The 20,231-nt window shown below is 40.0% G+C and overlaps 1 protein-coding gene and 1 long non-coding RNA gene across 18 annotated transcripts in view; both read left to right on the top strand.

Annotated features, from left to right (window-relative positions):
- LOC143375392 (CUGBP Elav-like family member 1-A) overlaps positions 1-20,231 on the top strand; it is a 628,399-nt gene that overhangs the window by 537,009 nt on the left and 71,159 nt on the right. The window lies entirely within an intron of this gene.
- Positions 773-16,228, top strand: LOC143375484 (uncharacterized). The gene is made up of 2 exons (XR_013086904.1): positions 773-2,133; positions 15,450-16,228. It is a non-coding gene; the product is annotated as an uncharacterized LOC143375484 (long non-coding RNA).

The following is a 20,231-nucleotide window of genomic DNA, read 5'->3' on the forward strand; positions in this document are numbered from 1 at the left end:
GTACTACCAGCCCCTAAAGTATTAGACTCTTTTTTTTTAAAAATACGTGTAGATTAATACGAAACACACCCTTCCCACCGCTGTGTGAATTTTGGTACCGTGCGTCTTGGATAGATGAAGTATTATTAAAAATTTTCTTCGGCCTATAATTAAAAAGTATTGTTCTCGTCGCCAGTTACTCAGCCTGCGCTCTAAACGAGTCGCGTGCACACATCTGGGTGGTCGTGCGATCATCCGTTGGCTTGCAATCAGACGGAACGTTTTCAACGCACACTCTGGCCGCTTCATACGCTTAAAACACGATGCAACCCAGTCTCACAAATTGTCGCGAGGTAAAAGTGAAGCGAAGCCAACCTCTCTGCAAAGAGAAACACGTGACGCGAGGCGAGGCAGATTTATAATTTTATTCCACGAAGATTAAAATTATTAAGACAAAGGAATTCTTCACACTTCAATCTCCAACGTTTACAGAAGAACCACAAAAACTATAACGCCAATACGTGCATTAGGCACATTAAAATCCGAAGAAAATGTGCAAAAGCTTTTTCGCGCATGGGTCTAAAAAACAAAAGAAAAAAAAAACGCCGAAACCCTGCGGCGTTTCAGGAAGCAAATTCTACCGCCAAACAGGATGCCAAGAACGAAACAACAGCCTGCCGCGCGCGCGCGAAATTCATACGCGGAAATTGAGTTACGTTTGGTGCACAATACTTGCGAAGGAGGTGGCGTTGTACAGTCGGACGGTTGGGGCGAAAAAAGAACGAAGGAAGTAGCCGAAGGTACGGAGAGGCAGGAAAGAGAAAAAGAGAACAGGCAAGTACGAAAACAGAAGAAGGGGCGGTGTGGGCGTGGGTAGGGGTGGGGGGGGCAGTAGGAGGACAGCCGTGAGTGCACGAAGAAGCACGAAGTGACGAGTGGCGGCGGTGGAAGCCTGAGGCTTGAGGCAGACGCCGGTTCTCTCACTTGTTGAGTGTCGAGCGACGAGCCGAGTTCCTACCGTTCGGCCACGGCGATCGGTAGAGAGACAGAGCGGTGGCGTGTTTTGCGGCAAGGCGACCCACACGATCGCGCCACGATTTGCACGCGGAAGCGCGCGCGTGCGCGTAGGTGTACCCGCGATATTTTGCGCGTCGGCGCCGGGGGGAGCAACGTGCGCGGAGACAGTGTACTCGACGGGACCGCGATTAGTGGAGAAGTTTGATGGCAGTGTAAAGTGAATGGTTGGTTACCATCGTCCACGGTGACCAAAAGTTCCCTGGAACGGTGTGTGGCATCTATTTTCGAGTGCTCAAGTGGTGGCGTATTCGAGCCCCGACGGCCTGTACGCCACTATTATCCCAAGGTATTCGTTCTAGATCGAGGTACACGCGACTGGTCGGCGCGCGAGGCCCGCGTTAGGCACACCTGAACTACGTCGGATCGATCAGGACGTTGACTCAATGGAAGAAACACCGTTTCGCCCCGCGGAGACAGGCTGTCTTATTTCCACGGACGACCGGATCGACGGGACTGATCGATACGTGGTCGGTGTCAGAGGCAAGCCTTCCAGCGGTTGTCACCGGCGATTGTTGTCGTTACGATTACAGTGCGCCAGCGTTGCGTTAGCGGCGACTCTGTGATTACGTAACGCCGGAGTAAGTTTGCGGGGAGTCGTCGCAAGACTCGTCGCAGGACGTGCAACGTCGCTTGTATCGGTAGTAACGAGAACATCTTCTGTATCGTTGGCCGATAGTCTCCGAATGCTGGAACAAGGCCCTTGATTTTGGATGCTTGAGTTTGCGACGATCCGTTCTCCGCGCAGAATGCGGGGGATCCGTAGAAACTGGCAGAGAAACGTTCTGACAGCGTGAAGTTGACTGTCTACAGGATTCGCGGAGGGGATGTGGCTTTTATAGTGATACCTGTGAAGTTCAACGATCGTGAGGTCTCAGCGACGTGTCCGATAACGAGATTGCCGCCCACCAGTAGCTTTGAATTTCCCGCGCGCCGTGCACGTGTAGTAAAGAGCGAGGATGGCGATGAAGAGTCGGAAACAGTACGCCGGGCCCAACTTCGGATCGAAGAGCCATTATCCTGCAATTAGTCAGGCTTACTGGGCACCGCAGGCGCAAAATGTACCTTATTCCGTCCCAGGTATCGTAGTGCTTGCAATTAATACATTATTTCGGGTAATTTCGGCGCATTCGGAATTCGTTTGATACGGAACATTGATATAGGGTGAACGCGCCAGTAAATTAACACTCAAGGGTAATGAAAGAACTTTTGTAGAATTGTGTTTGCAGCGCGATTGATTCCACGTGCTGCAAAAATTGTTTGGATATGGAGGCAAAAATTGAAAGAAATCTCTAATTAGTTAGTGGCTTATTTTAATAACTTATTTATTATAAAATGTCCATTCACTGGTGTTCATTTACCGGTACATCCACCCTGTGCGCAAACACACATAATGTCGGGAGGCACACTAGTTTAGTGGCGTTTAAGGTGGCGATATATTGCACTATCAAGCAGATTTCTTAATAAATGAATAATGGTTTTTCTCTACTACCGCCGTGTTGTTTATGGCAGAAAGTTATATCCGTCATACTCACCATGGGTGTCTGGAGGGGGGTGCAAAATAGGCAGCTCCAGTTTTATATATATATTATGGAATATTTATAATAATTACATAATATGATTTAATAGTACATACACTACTAATACATTCATAATACTATGTGACTATACCATTGTATGTTAATATTACATTATTACTAGCAAAATATCCCCGCGCTTCGCTTCGGGCCTAACTAGGGAATTCAATTGGGGTCATTATTTACTACCCCGGGATTGCGGGATTTTTTAAATTCTATCTCGAGATTCCGGGACTAATCTCGGATTGGGTAATAGAAAAATTCAGTAATTAAAATGATTTACTATATGTTATAATTCTCAATCTTTATTTAAAGTAGTAGTAGTGGTAGTAGTAGTATTTTATTAAGATAAGGCGTATCGCCTAGCATAATCTTTATGTTAGTATACAAGGGTATGTTTCTATTTTTTACATAGGTTTACTTATAGTCTACTTGAATTTTTTTTTTGTTTTATACAGTCTACTTACAGTTATTACAGATAACTTATTCGCAGTTGACCCTATATATAATTATCTTCCTTCTGTTATTCTTCTAGACGAAATGCTCGTAGCCTCATGCTGTTCTTTACGAAGTTTGTTAGTTTCCATATTTGCTTTCCCTTATATGTTGATATTATGACTGTCCAGGGGTTGTTATTCAGAAATTCCATTCTGCATTCGGCGTACTGAGGGCATTCTTCTAATATATGCTTCCTGGATTCTGGCACATTTTTGTTGCGCATAGCGCATATTATGCTCTCGTCTATTCTATATGCTATTCCATTTTCTACCCTCGCTGACCACTCTTGCCTCCCTGCTAATCTAACTTGTACCATTATTCGTTTGGTTGTTAGTGGCAGTTTTAAATCCAGGTATTCTGCTTTTGTTATTATTGTTGTGTTTTTTATATACTTCACTATATCTTTATTTAAAGTAAACAAACATAAATTAAAATCATTTTTAAGAATAAAACAAAACAGTCAGAATAAGTATAGGTAATCTCAGTAAACCATTATGAAGCGTTTTGGAAATGTACACAAAGAAATAGCAAAGCATCTAATGTATCATCTCTGCTTCAATGCTTGTCGGAGGAATTGATAACAAACATTGATATGCTTGTTCTAGATTGAGGGGTGAAAACTGCGTTGAAAGTTAGGGTTGAAAAATCATTTTTGTGGAATATCTCGAGAACTATTAGAGATAGGGGAATAGTGGCAATCGACGAATTTTGTGTCTTTGAATGCGAAATATGACTGACTCACCAGATTTTCAAAAATCCACAAAAATGATTTTTCAACCCTAACTTTGAACGCAGTCTTCACCCCCCAAATATGAAAACGGGGAAAAATAAAAAAACACGTATTTCTTATTTTTCGGTCCTCTATAACATATCCAAAAATCAAAATGATCGGAGGCGGACACCTAAAATACTCTCCTTGTAAGTATTTCTTTGCGTCCACGATAGGGATTTCTAGGTTAGGCAAGTCTATGAGTTCTGTTCTAATATTTTCAGTTAGTGGGGGGATGTTCCTCGGACATTATTAAATACGTTAACTATGTTATTACTTTATGCGTATACGAGAACGATAGTAAGAGAGATCTTTATATCGACGCGCGTTACGAAGAGTAGCACGTTTTAATTTTTTTCTTACGGACAACTGCTTGTAGAAAAAAAAGGAAACGTGCTGCTTTTATCACGTTAGGTTTACAATAACTAACTGCTCGCGGAAGCTCTGATTCGCGCGTTTATATGATTTTACGTAGGCACCTCCGATGATCTTTGGATCCCTATTGGTACAGAGATAGTTCAAAAAATTGAAAACGCTTCGGAGATTAAAAGCGCCTACTACTCCCCCAAACCGGCGCGAGTGTCGTGGCGCGGAGCGGATCCAACGTGGATCAGATAAGGCTGCCCATAAGCCGCCACGTATAAAAAACTGCTGAACCGCGGCGGATCCGCGCCGCGGTGTTCGCGTTGGTTTGGGGGAGCCTTAACGCACTAATTGTAAGCCGCTGCAGCGCATTTCGACCAACAAAGTTTCGATTTTACGTGTTCAGACCAAATTGCAATCTGCAATTCGCACGATTTCGAAATAGTGGAAAGTGGGAATATCATTGTAAAAATAAATACAATTTAGTTAGTTATATGCGATTCAATATTATTTAAATAAATTATTATTATTGTCCTTATTATTATGAAATAACTATGTTCATTTATTCTGTTTATTTTATATTTTTCAGTTGTTCATAAAGTAATTCGCATTTTTAAAAAATCCCGAAATTCTCGGGATTCGTTATATCAAATCCCGGGTTTTTTTAAATAAAAGAAAAAAACAGGCGGGATCCCGTATCCCGGAATTGAATTCCCTAGGCCTAAGAGATATTAAGGACTCCATGACAACACATGTCACCCCTTTTCACCCCCTTAGAGGTTGATTAGGGCAAAATACTGAAACTGGTTTTTAGGCATTTATATGCATAGCTTTTTGAAGTAAAAGCGAAGTTTATATCCAGTGGCGGATTTAAGAAAAAAGGCCCAGGTGGCAAACGTTCTGAGGGGCCCATTTTTGGAGGAAAATGAAGAGCTACTTTACTAATAACGGGATAAGTGTAGTAGTACCGAAAAAAATAGTGTTGGTTAAAATCATAACTTTTTTTTGAAGATAGGGGGGCTTTCTGGGCAGGGGCCCATTTTTTCGGGAAAATGAAGAGGTAGTTCAATAAAAACGGGTCAAGTGTATTGTAGTAGTACAGAAAAAAATAGTGTTTGGATACCTATACCTAATCATAATTTTTTTTTGGAGTTGGGGACCTGTGGGGCCTTCTAAGCAGAGGCCCAGGCGGCAACTGCTCATCAGCGGCCCTGTTAAATCCGCCACTGTTGATATCTATTCGGACCTAAAAGATTTTGAGGAATGCGTGAATCCACATTTCTTATTCACTGTACATACTGATAATATCATTCTATTATACCATTATACTATTAATGTATTAGATTATTATATTCCAATCACAGTATTACCGCCCAAATGTTAATAATGCGACGCATCACACAAGGAAGCTTCGTTACCTCACGTATCAGAGAAATAATGACGCGTTCCCCTTAAAAAATAATCAGCATTCATTCGACGCGATTTAATATTACAAAACAGTCCTGTGTATGGGAAGGGGTGTCGTTTTCACTTTCGCGAAAGGGTTGCTTGCATCTACCTACCGGCGGTCGCTGCAAATAATTCCATAACTACCGATAATTATCGATAATCTTGTTTTAATGGGTGTATTATTATCCAGTGTTTAGTTTATACGCGTCATCGTATAATTATTCAAAGCACTTTGCACGTTGAGAATAGTAGAGACTATATGTGCAAAATGTATCCATCAGTTCTTACTGTTTGACTTCGTAAACTAAGTCCTAAATAAAAGTACAAGTGAAAATGTACTTATAGATAATCGCCTAAAGAAATATGTAACGGAAGGATTTTATTGTTCCTCTTACCATCGACAGGCAGCGACATTAAGCGGCGGTGAATGACTTTAAGCTGAATATTTATGAAAATCGCATTTGTTATTACAACACATGCTTAACCCTTGAGGATCAGGGACACTTCAGAATCGATACAAATGGAAATAAAGAAGTCACCACAATGCAACACAAAATCTTAAGAATTTGCAGAAAGCAGTAATCGTGGATCTTTAATGACTGGATATGTCCGTTACTCGAGTCATAAATATGTAACTTCCTTTAACTGGCAAAAGTTAAGGAGCAAAGAAACATAATTTTGTTTGCTGCTACGGAATCACAATAGAGTTATATAGTTTTCTTTTGAACGTTCCCTCGACAAAATACAGTTAACTGCGTTAAATAGACAAGTGTTTTCGAATTGCGAAACCATTCATTCTAGAAGATCAAAGCATACATTGTCGGAATAAATAAGTAATCGCTTTATGCGCGTGTTACCTCTACTTGTATTCGAATACAACGTTTCTCATTTCTAACGGCGGTGGCGTATTATAATTTCAATTTATGTGGTTGCTTCTAACGTCTGTTATTTGCATCGATGATGCTATCGCTTGAATAATAAAACACACTTATTCCACGTGTCGCTATTAAGCCAATAATTTAATGTGATGCTTGCGCGGATAGAACGAAAAATAAACGTTTCGCCTTCTATGATGCATTAATGTGTTTTGCATGCGACAACCTCAGTCGTACGATTGTATAAAAAGCAACGGGTCGCAACTTCTTACATTGGAACTTTGAAGAACATTTAAAGAGCATTAAATGACTTACAATTAGATGACTTGAAGTGGAAAATAAATTCCCACAATAGTTAATTATTTTTTTCTAGGAATATAGTAGTTTTGCCTGCAATTTTTTCGTTGCAATGAAGGTATACTTTAAAGTAATTTAAAAACGATTTCTTTGAAATATTTTCTATTAGAGTAGTCATAACTTTTTTTTAATGGAAATTCGTTGTTAAAATTTAAGTGTCACTTTAAACCACTTTTTAGATTAAAAGGAATTGCACGTCTAAAGATAGATGTTTAAAATTAACCCGCCGTGGGCACACTGAGTACCGTTTATGTATTGAGCAAATTGCCTCTTTTCTTAAACTACCTTCCGAATTTTTATTTCTCCTAATTAATCGTTCAAACATTTGACTCAAATAACGATTGCATGTTAAAGTAGAGCCTTGAATAAGGTTCCTATAATTTTTTCAGATTTTTTGAAAGTCAAAAACAGTAAAAGAAACAGCTATGAACATAAACGACCCAGTGTGGGTTAAGGCACATAACACAGTACAACAAAATTGAACTTTTTTTTCTGTTCTGTAACATTCAATAGCTGTTTCTTATAGATTTTTGTGCGCTGGAAACGAATCCGTAAACCGTTAATCGCCATCACCCTCTGTTTTCGAGAAATTCGATTTTGAAAAAAAAAATGCAAATTTCAACTTTGAACATCTTTTGTGTTGAAACAATCATAGTTATTCGGTTGCATGGTATATCAAATTATTCTATGTACCCTCGCGAACACAACGATATAAGTTATGATTGAATTATACGCATTTATATATGTTTAAACAACGATGAAATGGAAAAGCACACCCGAAATGCGCCACATTTTGCAGATATCTTGCTATATATTTAAAAAACTAAGGGTCTAGGAGAAAATCTGACTATTCCACGGGATTTAGCAGACATTTTTCCATCGAAAAGCATCAACAGAAGTGGTAAGTCACGTTTTGTTTTCAATACAGAAGCGAAATAGTTTGGCAAAACGTGCGGCGCCGACAGTGGTAGTCACGCGCATGCAGCGATTGTGTTGCGCTAAGCGACAGTGGGGGTCGCGCGCCGCCTTTGAGTCCCACAGTCGACGCCGCACGTTTTGCCAAACTATTTCGCTTCTGTATTGAAAACAAAACGTGACTTACCACTTCTGTTGATGCTTTTCGATGGAAAAATGTCTGCTAAATCGAGTGGTACAGTCAGATTTTCTCCTAGACCCTTAGTTTTGGAAATAAATTGAAAGATATCTTCAAAAATGGGTGCATTTCGGGTGTTCTTTTCCCTTTGATCGATGTTTAAATATATTTAAATGTTCATAATGCACCAACAACTTATATCGTTGTATTCAGTTTTCTTTTTCAAAATCGAATTTCTCGAAAACTGAGGGTGATGGCGACAAACGGTTTGCGGATTCGTTTTCATGGCACGAAAACCTATAAGAAGCGGCTATTAAATTTTACAGACCAAAATAGCTATTGGGCAGTGTAATTAAAACTGAAAACAGTGTTAACCGTTTATACCACTCTACTTGACAATTACCTCAAGTTAGATACGTACATTACCTCAGTATGCTTGTATACTATTCTGCGGTATAGAAACTTATTTATTGTAACATTCAAGGATCAGTGACCACCAATGTAGCCGATTGTCGCGATTTTAAGTTGGTCTTAAGGGCCGGCCTATACGTATACCAGAGGTTCTCAAACATTTATGTTTCGCGTACCACTCATTTGAGTAATATCTACAATTCTACGCGAACCTGGGGATTGGAGCGAAACAATTTTTTAATTGCTGCGCTCCTGGTCCGCTCCGATATCAGAATACTTGCTGGAGCTCCGTTTCATGCTCCGAGTACATAAAACGGTTGCACGTGGCAACGCTGGCGATCAATTTTGCAGTTTTTAGGCAACCAACTTTAGCACCGCGCTTCGCGGCCCTACAAAATAATATTTTTTCAATGACGAAAAATTGAGAATTAGTATTTAAAAAAAATTCATTCATCTGCTTTTATGAAAAAAAAATAAAATTACAAAAATTCCATGCTCCGGCTTCGCTCCTGCTCCGAGCCAAACCCCATTGCAGTGCAGCATGCGTGTGCTATATTTCAACAACGTTAGAACCAGGGTTGCTACCTTATCACCATATAAATCCCGGAGTGCCACACATTCCAACCCGGAGATTCGAATATAAACCCCGAGATGGAAAAAGCAAAAAGAAAGTTTTGTTCTCGAATACCCGGGAAACAAATGTGCAATTCTTTTCAGCCCAAACAATTCAGAATTTAAAAGTATCGGTTTTTCTAATTAATAACTTTTATTGTGTATAAGATCGATACCATTGTATAATACCACAATTTTGTATTATCTCATTTTTTTCTACAATTCGGAGATTTTCCCAGTAAAACCGGAGCCCGGCGGGCGAGAACCGGAGGAGTGGCAACCCTGGTTAGAACATGCAAGAACAAGCACGCTATGGACTGATTTATTACACAGAAAAAGTATTGCAAAAAGTATTCGAAAAGCATTCGCGTACCACCAGTGGATACGCGAGCCATGGTTTGAGAACCCCTGCTATATAGGTATATTCATATACAATAGCTATATTCCATGGGTATGGAATATTTCTTCAACATAGATTCGCGTCCGCTACATAGATTTTGTATTCAGTTCGACCAGGAGACCGAGCATGAAGCGTGTTAGTTTAAAAAATAAATTAAGACTTAGAAATCACACCTTTCTACATTCAACACTTCAAGTGGGGGAAGTTCAAATGCTGTGAAAGCCCATCAGTGACGTTTAGCGACCAACTAATCTATACCAGCTATATTCGAGGCTGACAAATGGAATTTATATGAAATACGCAATGCAGCCAATAAATAATATCGAAATCAATTCTGACGTTATAGGTAACTCGGAAAGGATTCCGATAAATCGTTTCACGTTGAGTAGTATCGGTAAGGAAACTAGTTTGAGACGGAGATATTGGAAATGCATCTACGTAGTTTCCCGTTCGTTGGTATCCTACCCACGGAGTATCGACGCATCTACCGAAGAAATCCCCAAACTGATCGGTCAGTGTTCGCAAATCTATTCGCACGAGGCGTGAAAAACTCTGACGTGTACGAACAGGCAAGAGCAGTGCGCGAACCGTTGCGCAGACGGAATATATACCCGGCACAGTATCCGCACAATTATACATGGCCGCGCGTTGCGTGTACATGTCTGAGCCATCACTATTAATAAAATAAAGGTATCATCCTAACTGTGTCCGACGTACATGTCACTTTACCTGCCAGTTGGTATCCGTATTTTCTCCTGACAAGTGAACCGGGTTTGCGACACGGATATGCTGGAACTGATTACCGTATTGCGAGGATCCGCTTATGGTGTTTATGGTTTATGCAACGCGTAGCATGACACGAATGGATTGTTCGAATAGATATAGAAACGCGATGTCTGATTAAAATTGACACCCACGTGCATATCTCGGCATTCAACCCATCAAAAAATGAATACGTAACATTTTTCCTGTAAAAATTTTGGATTATCCTTGCCCGGGAAAAGGGCAAAATTCCCTACATTTCGTGAAGATTCCTAGCATCGTCTGCCACTCTCATTTCCTGTAAGCACGGTGTGAAGTTGAACAGAAAAAGAAAAGGAAAAATGAAACACGTGAGCTCTTTTAATTATAGTCTACTTAATTAATGCTCAACCAATTCTCATTTCACGCACGTCTACGCGAGGCCGCAATGCAGAGCCGTTTAACGCGTTTCACAAGTCCCTATTAACTGAATACGCTACTGGTACCTCCATAGTCCAAATAAGCCAAAGAAGACGCAACGGGGACGCATGCTCTGCTTCGAAGCGTGCCCGAAGGTCAGTCAATCGGTCGTTTTGACACGTTCGCTCGAAGTTTACTTAGTGCGCGATAATCGCGCCGTAAGTAGTCGTCATATGGTTAATAAAGTTACCCTGTCTTTCTTCTCGCAAGAGCCGCTTCGGCGAGGAGTATCAGCGAGATTCGTCTCGCTTCTGTGCACGTCCGTTGTTCCGTTGATTTGTTTCGCGTTATTTCGTCGTGGCTGCTCGCGTGCGCGTTCGTAGCGGTACAGTCTATACTTATATACTTATATATAATTTAAACATAATTAGCACTTTTTTTAGATAGGTGAAACAATGAAGTCGACTGCAGTGAAAATATGTGAAATAAAATTTTAATTTAGCGGATATTATGTACCAGTATTGAGGCTACTTAACCTTCATTATTAGTTTAGTTCAATACGTAGCGAGCCACGTGGCAGTGAAAATTAAAAAACTTGATCAAAATATGGGGGAGAACAGATTTTTCCGTCTACGAGACAACGCCTTTTCTAACACCATATTTTTCTAAATCGTTCCAAGTGTCATTTCAGCTTTTGACGAAATATTATAAATTTCAAAGAAACGTGATGACTATATGATTACATAATTCCAACGCGTGCTGTACCTAATATAGGAAATAGCGATTCGTTGGTAAATTGCTAATAATGTATGTAAAAAAAGAAGTCCTTGAATTCCCTCACGTTTTGTTTAATTTTCCTGCAAGGTGTTTTACTTAGTTGTCGACCGGGCGACTAGCGATACGTCATGGCCGTATATATTATTACTACAAACTACGTCGCGTATCTTTAAACTTTAAGCGATAAAGGTACATACAGTGTGCACATATTAAAGACAATCTACCAAGGCTGTTCCATAGAACGAGCAATGTGAATTCACAGGCGCTGTTAATTAAATCTTCTTATTAGAAGATGCAGTTAAAAGGTTCTGTTACATATCCTATATAATAAGACGCTTAAGGTGGACGTTCGTTTGTTAGCAAAATCTTTCCACAGGCTTTTTTCTCGTACTTCCCGATGACCTACGAGGTTCAAATTCGGCACGAAGCTTCCTCGGCACCCAAAGATGCCGCAAAAAATCCAAAACCTGGAACATTCGATAATGGGTAGAGTCCCTGGGGCCTAAAACAGGTGTTATGCACAATGTAGTAGCCGCTACTGCATTGTATGTAGGCCCGCACGCGAGTTGAGCTCGAGCACGAGCTGAAAGACGAAGCGAGACGAAGTATCATGCTTTCCCTCTTTCGTAGCCGACGGTAACTTCGTGTCGAATCTTTCGTCCTCTTTCGCTCGCTCGCGAGTTCTCTCACTCTCTGTTCCAAGAAGTGAGGAGATACAAACGCGCGCTCAACGCAGAGTCGAAATGTGCCCTTTGTTTGGGATTCGTGGAGGCAAACGGAAAAGCGGTGTTGTAAGAGTGAATTTGCTTCACAAATTTCTTGGATTCGGGGCTTTGTCACGCATTAGTTGTTGTAATAATATCGAGAATTATTTCGTTTCTAGGGGGGGGGGGGGGAGTTTCAAATGTTGCCGGGTAGTGAGTCTGGACATGTATGTGACTTAGGCCCCTCCAAATTCCCTTCAGGAGACCAATTAGATAGGTACCCTTCTGGTACCCAAAAGTTGTAAAATTTCGTATTTCGCAGCGAAAATTATTTCTACGGGGATTTCCAACAAAAATTGTGCTAATGCCTGGAGAAGACAGGCTAAAAAATGAGTAATACATAGTTCACATACGTAGCTTGAACGCAGCCAGAATTATCGAGAGTTTTATAATTATACCATTTATGACTATCAGCTTCGTTTAATACCAAGCAAGTCACGTTGCATACCTACAGACGCATCACGTGACATATAGACGTATCACGTCATACACGAAGCGAGTCACGTGACAGTATGAATTACGGACGTATCGGATCTATCTTCAAAATGGCACCATGTCGATGCAAATTTGTGAGATTGTTCCTTTTAATCTTCCCGATGTGCTCCAAAAATTTTAAACAAATTCACTAAACGGTTGCTGAGTTATAACGATTTTAATTTTCACTGATTTCACACGTACTCTTATGGAAAGCGACGATCTTGGCGGATAAAACCGCTGGAAAAATGTTGAAGAAATAGTACCAAAGTTTTCAATTTTTTTGTACATATAGTATATGGATAGATTGAAATATCTGCCGAGTTCCAATTGTTTTCACCACACCGTTTCAAAGAAATAAATTATAACTTGAGAAAATTGTGAATTCAGGGCATTTTCACTGGCAAAAGTTCAACAAATATTGCATGAAAAAGCATTTGTAAAGTGAAAAATCCCTCTCTACGAGTAAAAATAAGACTCCAACTGTCGTTCCAGTTCCTTACATCTAGACTTACTATGCGTAAGACGTAGATATTCAATTATTTCAAATTTCATATACTTTTGTCTAATATTGTACGTCCGATACATCCTTAAAACGTTACTTTTTTTGGTAAAAGAAGAGGAAGTATTTGAAAACATGACATTTACTTAGATGGATCTTCATCGAAGTAATAAATCGCGAAATTTGAGTGGTTGATAATTTATCCTTTATACGGGACGTTTCAAATCTTACTAATAAGGGAAGACAGTCAAGTGGCTCCTGCGGATTTTTTCTGTACTTTGAGATTTTGCATTGTACATTTAATTACTTCAAAGCATTTTGTGGAGAACCAAGTTTCAGCGCTCAAGCCGTTTGTTTCCAATGTCGGTTTAAAATTTATGCCGCCAGTGAAAGCCAATAGTGCAGTGCTACGGTACATAAATGTACTATATAACCTACCGCACAAGAGGTCCCCTCTGGTCCCCACAAGAATAACCCTCTTTTTCGACTCTGCCATATGCCACTGTGCTAAAATGCATCAGCTTTAATTAACAATTTCTCGATAACTATGTGGTAAATCGATTTCAAACTTTGTACAAGGCTTCCTTGTATTCCAAATTAGTAGTTTTGAACGAAATTTGAAAGAATTCTTGAATTTAGTAGATTACTCAGGAACTACCTTAACCGCCTTCCCTTGGAAGCAGAGCCGGCGGAACCCATTGTGCAAGTTATGCGCCGCATAAGGGCGCCAGCCGAAGGGGGCGCTAAAAAACTATTACGCACACTTAATAATTAAGGGATCCAACTCCCACCTAAACAAAATGTAAACGTGATTTTTTTATTGTACCTCGTAAAGACAGAACATATTAAATAAAAAACAGGTGCAAAAATTTGGGGGCGCCAAAAATCTTCTCGCATAAGGGCGCCAACCATCCTCGCGCCGGCCCTGCTCGGAAGTCTCTTTGAATTACGATCAATTTCAGGCGCATACCTCGATTCCACGATGGAACAAGTATTCTCATACATTCCTAAATCATTCTGTATAATTACAACTGTGACTAATATAGAAAATGCTCCATTCAACTTATCTTAATGTTCCAAATCATTTGTATCGCAAATTTACCGCGGATTCTTGTCACAAAAGAAAGAAGGAGACAAGGCACGATTTCCCGTAAAGCTTGCAGCTCTATCCACTTGGAGCAGATTTTCCCTCGAGAGAGAAAAAAGCGCGACGCGTCTCTCGAGGCATACTCCCTGTCCGAGCAGCCGCACAGTGGGGTGAAAGACCCTAAAAGTTGGCAACAGTTCCTAGGCGTCATGAATACTTGTGCTAATTAAATAACTTAATCAGAAACGATTATTTTAAAGTAAATAAAACAAAAGATTCCTCTTTCAAACTCATTTAATACATTTCTGTACATATTTAATTACACAAGCTGTGAAACCTTTTTATTTTTTTTTCTACGGCAATGCAGTGATCATGTCAATGATCATGTGAACTAGTATCACTGTCGTCATATTCATTATCAGACTGCAACGGTGCAGTATGATAATCACGACTTATAACTGGAGGCAATGATAAGTTTAAAGCTTCTTTGGGCAGAGATTGACGATTTTTGGGGGGTAATCGACTCTTGCTGGTTATTACGTGATCGGAACTCAAGAAAAAGTGATTTAAAATATCCTGAATGCAAAAAGACAGTATTTTCACGAACTCGGAACCTTTTTGAATAACTTGAAATTTTAAGGATTCGAGCAAAAACGAGCAGAATCTGAAAGTTAGTTTCAGCTCTTTGATAGTCAGAGATGATAACTGTGCAAAGAACAATGCTTGGCCAGACTTGGAAGTTAACTGAATGTTTAATTGTTTCTGTAGATCAGCTATGGTAATGAAGCTTATACGAGGCAATTTTCAATTAAACTTTACGAAGGTATTATTGCTTGCCACAATATTTAACAACAAAAAGTAATTAAATAAACACCTGAAATTGTCAGCTTCATCGCGAAACAGAAGTTTATAACACAGAAAACACAAAAAATAGCTACACAAAATCGTTTGATAATTCGCTTGAGAGTAATGCAGTTCCTACAGCTAACTGTGTTTGACCGACTAGGGTAAGGAAGGAAGAGTTGTAGCAGGCTGTGGATATACGTTTCATTGTGCGGACATATTTCAACTATACCGGGGATGAAAAAAATCAGATATGTAGACATTCTTCCGTATTTCGATTTTTCGCCAACTTTTAGGGCCTCCCACCCTACTGTGCGCCGTGGTCGATGATGATAAAGCGAATGCCGTGAATAACTTATCCGTTTTTCACGTATCCGTGTGTAGGAGGATATGGCATCAAGCCGCTGCCCGTTTCCTCGTGTGCACAGTGTCGAGTTACCGTGCAACGTCAGATGATTTATTGCAGCTAATCGGCTCTCGCAGCTCAACCGCGTCGAGCGAGTCATCGTCAAGAAGCGCCCAAACCCGGAGCAAAGTTATTAAACAAAATATTGGCCGTGTATGCTCGGTCCGTGGTTAGATAATTATTTAGAAAATTTCCAACTTGGGATTAACGATTAAGCCGCGCGCGTTCAATTCCTTTTGAAGAAATTAGAATAACGCTGCTCTCCAGCAAGCCGAAGATAACGCAAGTTGATAAATAATAAAACGTTTCGTCACCTTGGGATTATAAATAAGGTCAGAATTAGTGCAAAGTTCACTGTAGAGTTCCACTTTGAAGCGCGAGCACCTGCATATCTTTATGTTAATTCGTCGATTGCATATGAATGGAAAAAGATTATCTATCTGCATCTCGTTGATGCATTATGAAATATATATGTATATTATACAGTTCGTATACAAATATCTGACAAAGAAAGCCATAGGATCGCAACCCCCTTCGAAAATATGAATCGCAAATGTAAAATAATTTTTGTTATTATGCGTCATCATTCTTGCGAAAGTTTGCATGACAAATGCGTAGAATTAGCTAGCAGGTACTTGGCTACACTCAAGCCAAGGTCGCTGCACAGTTATCCCTATCACACCCACGTTTTCATTGGAAAATATAAACGTAATAACTTGCGATAAAAAAAAATACAATTTTCGTGGGAGAAATAAATATCGATGGCCTTGATTTTTTTTCAAAAATGAGCCACGTGTATCTACGTATTTTTATCACGTCACGAACTTGAACACGTACTTGCAGCCGTCGGTTCCGTTAGTAAGAGTTCCAGTACAGTTATCGTGAACGTTCAAATAGTTAACGAAGTCATCGTATTCAGCGTCATTTTCCAGGCGCAATTATTCACTGCGAACGAACAATGGTTATCCTTTGAAGGGAACCCTGCGTCTCACGACGGAGGAACGCGTTGTTTAGGGGACACTCCTTCGGGAAGCGAATGCCTGAGACAATCGGTGACGAAAGAGAGTGGACAACAGAGGAGGGCGAAGATCGCGAAGAATGTCAAGGGAAGAGTATACTGTAACGAGTACACTTTCAAACATCCTTGACTTCCTTATAAGCTGGCACGCGGGAAGTTACATAATGAGGCTTTGAGTCTACGCGGCTGAGCGAATAGGCAGGTAGAAACGGTACAGCGCGGCGAACGAGAGGATTTTTCCGTCTCTGCGCCGCGTGTCGCTTGCATCCCCGGCTTTGAAGACGTTGACTTAATTATTTCTCGACCGATTCGACAGGTTTTTTCCCTAACAAATTGCCGTAATTTATTTCCCCGATAACAGGCAGAACGCAACGTGTTATTCGACCATCCGAAGATAGGGGTCGGATAATTTGCTGCGATTTCGTGGTATGTTTCAAGTCGCGCATAGTCATGCTCGTTCCACTTTATATGCACGGGAAAATATGGAAAAATTGTTAGCCTGTTAACTGGGTCATTTCGCAAGCAGAAACGGCGTTTGCCGAATTTAGAAATTTATAAAGACGAATTAGCTTTTAGCTGGTCCTGCCCACAGAAAATCCTGCGTACGTACTTCAATCAAATTCTTTACAGAAAATTTTCATTCATGGGTGGATAACCGAGCGAGCAGAAAAAAACTTTAATTGCTGTTTTAATATTGCGAAGCATCTGTTGCATTGCTCTTTCGTTGAGAACTTACAAACTATGACAAGCGCGGCGCAATATCTCCTCGCATTCGCGCGGCAACGGACAGAAGAATCGTGACAGAGTTAGGTGACGCGTGTTAACGGATTGCGCAAGCAACGAGGTACTGCTTGCACATCGATACTGGACAAACTGCATGCTTCTGGCGTGCTCGACCACATTTGCAAACGATCACAGAATACTTTTCCTAACTTGACCTCGTTTGCAAACCACAGCCACCCGCCGCGTCCTCAAGATACTGGCGTTCGCGTGATTTTAGTATAATGGTGAATCGAGAAGCTCCCGGAAATAATTCGTCATTTTCAGGTGTTTCTTGGTCAGAGAAACAAGGAGGCCTGTTTACATGGGCTGAAAAAATATTCGTGGCAAAAGGGACTCTGAAAAAGCAGACACGGTTGCTTCTTGTGGGAAGTTAATGGTATGCTAAGGGTAGGTGTAATAACTGAAGTGCAACAATTGCTAACCAGTGATGTCTGCAGGGGTCTTTCCACTGTAATGGTTTGATAAAATACCGCTGTTTGGAACTTTATTTGTCACAAAAAGAATGTGTTTACTAAATTGAAGTTTTTTCTATTTATTAATTCGTATTTTGAGAATACAACAATTTTTTTTTTATATTTTTTTGATGCATGCTTGCCTGAAAATAAGAGGGTGTAATATTCGCGGTGAGAAAAAAGACGCCTCGACTGCGTGGTCAGTTTTGAAGGAACTATGTGTCTGGGGCGGTTGTATCAGGGAGGTTTGTAATCAGTATGACTGTCGCTATGGTTCGAACTAGAATCAGACATTTTCGTTGCTTTTTTGTCATCTTTGCGTCGCAGAATGATTAAAAAATTTAGTTAATTTCGATGGTTCGACTTTCGACGTCCGCCATTTTGTTAATTTCTCATCAGTCTAATTAATCTTAGTCCCTGCCATAGCGACGGTCATACTGATTATAAATCTTTTTGGTTCTTTGGTTTCAGATAAACAGTTCCTCCAGAATCGACCGCGCAGTCGAGGCGCCTTTTATTTTACAGCGCATATTACACCCACTTATTTCGACGCAAACAAGCATTAAAAAGATATGAAAAAAATATTTCTGTATTCTCAAAGCACGTATTAATGAGTAGAAAAAACTTCAATTTAGTAAACACATTCTTTTTGTGGCAAAAAAAGTTCCAAACAGCGGTACTTTATCAGGGCGTCACAGTGGAAAGACCCCCTAATGTTCATCGCTAGGAATTTTTTGTCCCCCATTATTTAATGCCGCATCAACCACTAGTGTAGGCTATTAGCGACCTAGGGTCTAGTCTACAGTTGGTTGTACAGTTTGGTATGTTTTATGTAATCCAATAGTCTTTGTGTTGATCCTTTGACGCTTAAGTTGTTCATTAGGGTGGGCTTCAAGTAGTAGTTTTGTCTATCGGGGTTATAGGAACTTTATTCAACTATCTACACCAGGATATTGGATTTTCCAACCCGTGCAAAACTACCGATTGTGAGTCGTCTCCGGAACTAGTATGCTCATAAATTAGAGATTGGTAGTTCCGCCATCCTCCTCGTAAACTCTATTAGTGTCAAATATTTAGTGGCTTACATAATGCGAAGTCTCTTAAGATCCCAGACCTAACCCAATGACAAGGCCACAAAGAGTACTAGTAGAGCCAGGAACCAGCCATAACAGCCAGTGGTAGGGCACGCTCCTGTAAGGTAAATGTACCAATGACTAGCCATGTACCAATGCATAGCCACTGATGCAGATATTAATTATTATTAAGCTATGTATATCAATCAGGCACAATATATGGATTAATTTGTATTATATAATCCTTAAACTTCATACGCTAAAAATGATTTTGATAAATATTATGGTTGAAACACTTAAAAAATTGTTTGAAATCTCACAGTGAAGACGCATGACGAATTTTGCTAGATTCTTCAGAATTTGCTAAGGAGTAAGCGATGTTGGTTAAGCGAATAATTAGTGTAATATTGGGTTTCTTTATATGAACGAATAATTTATGGAATCCTAAGAGTATTTAAAGCAAGTAATTAACGCAGTATTACGCGGTATTGTATTTTATGTAAAAAATACGTGGCTATATATCGGTACAAAATATTCGTGTCTGACCCAATTACTAACCAAGCGTCCATGTATAAGGCAAGTCGCGATTTAGTATACTCAAAGACTTGTACTAGTGTGTAATCAGGAGTATTTTTTAATAGTATAAAGTGTTTTGATTTGGCTTAATGCGCAACTCCAAATAAAAAGCTAAAAAATCAAATAGGATCTCTACGATATTAACGTCTGAAGAATCGCGAAAATTCCCGAAGTCAGCGATTCTCGACCTCATTCTGCGATCTTTAAACGTTTGTAGCTCGGAGCAACGTTAACCGATTTTCATGAAATTTTAGGCACGTATACAACTTACTGCAATCTACAAACGGTTTTTTTTTTAATTTTCATTACAAGCTCACAAAAAAAAGTTTAAAAATCGACCTTTACTATTCTTTTCGCTATTCCAACCAAATACATTTTTTACCAAAACGACAAAACGCGTCAGTTAGCAAACTAATCCTTCTAGCTTCTCAAAAAAACTCAAGTTGTTTGGACCAATTCTAAAAATGTTATGCGATTTTAAATAGTGTCCGAATATTAATGCGAGTCACTGTACTAGCTGTGTCCGGCCACGCATTGCTGTGGCTCCGTTTTTCGAGAAAAGCATGCTTTTACCTGTCACAGGTGTGACATCTATATAATAGCAGGTATATAAAAGCACGCACCTATTCGAATGCAACGTTTTTGTAAAAATTTCAAAGCAATCGGTGAAGAATTTTCGGAGATTCAGGATTTCGAACAAACGAACATTTACATTTTTATTTATATAAATTGGTTCGAAGTAGGCAATTCTAGCAACCAGCGTCAAATTAGTAGATCAACGCCTTTCGCAACCGAAGAAAATGCCTCGACACACATTTTCCTAAGACATGACGATAAATACGACTGTCCACTTTTCTT

Source organism: Andrena cerasifolii, chromosome 1 (assembly GCF_050908995.1).
Source record: "Andrena cerasifolii isolate SP2316 chromosome 1, iyAndCera1_principal, whole genome shotgun sequence".
NCBI lineage: Eukaryota > Metazoa > Arthropoda > Insecta > Hymenoptera > Andrenidae > Andrena > Andrena cerasifolii.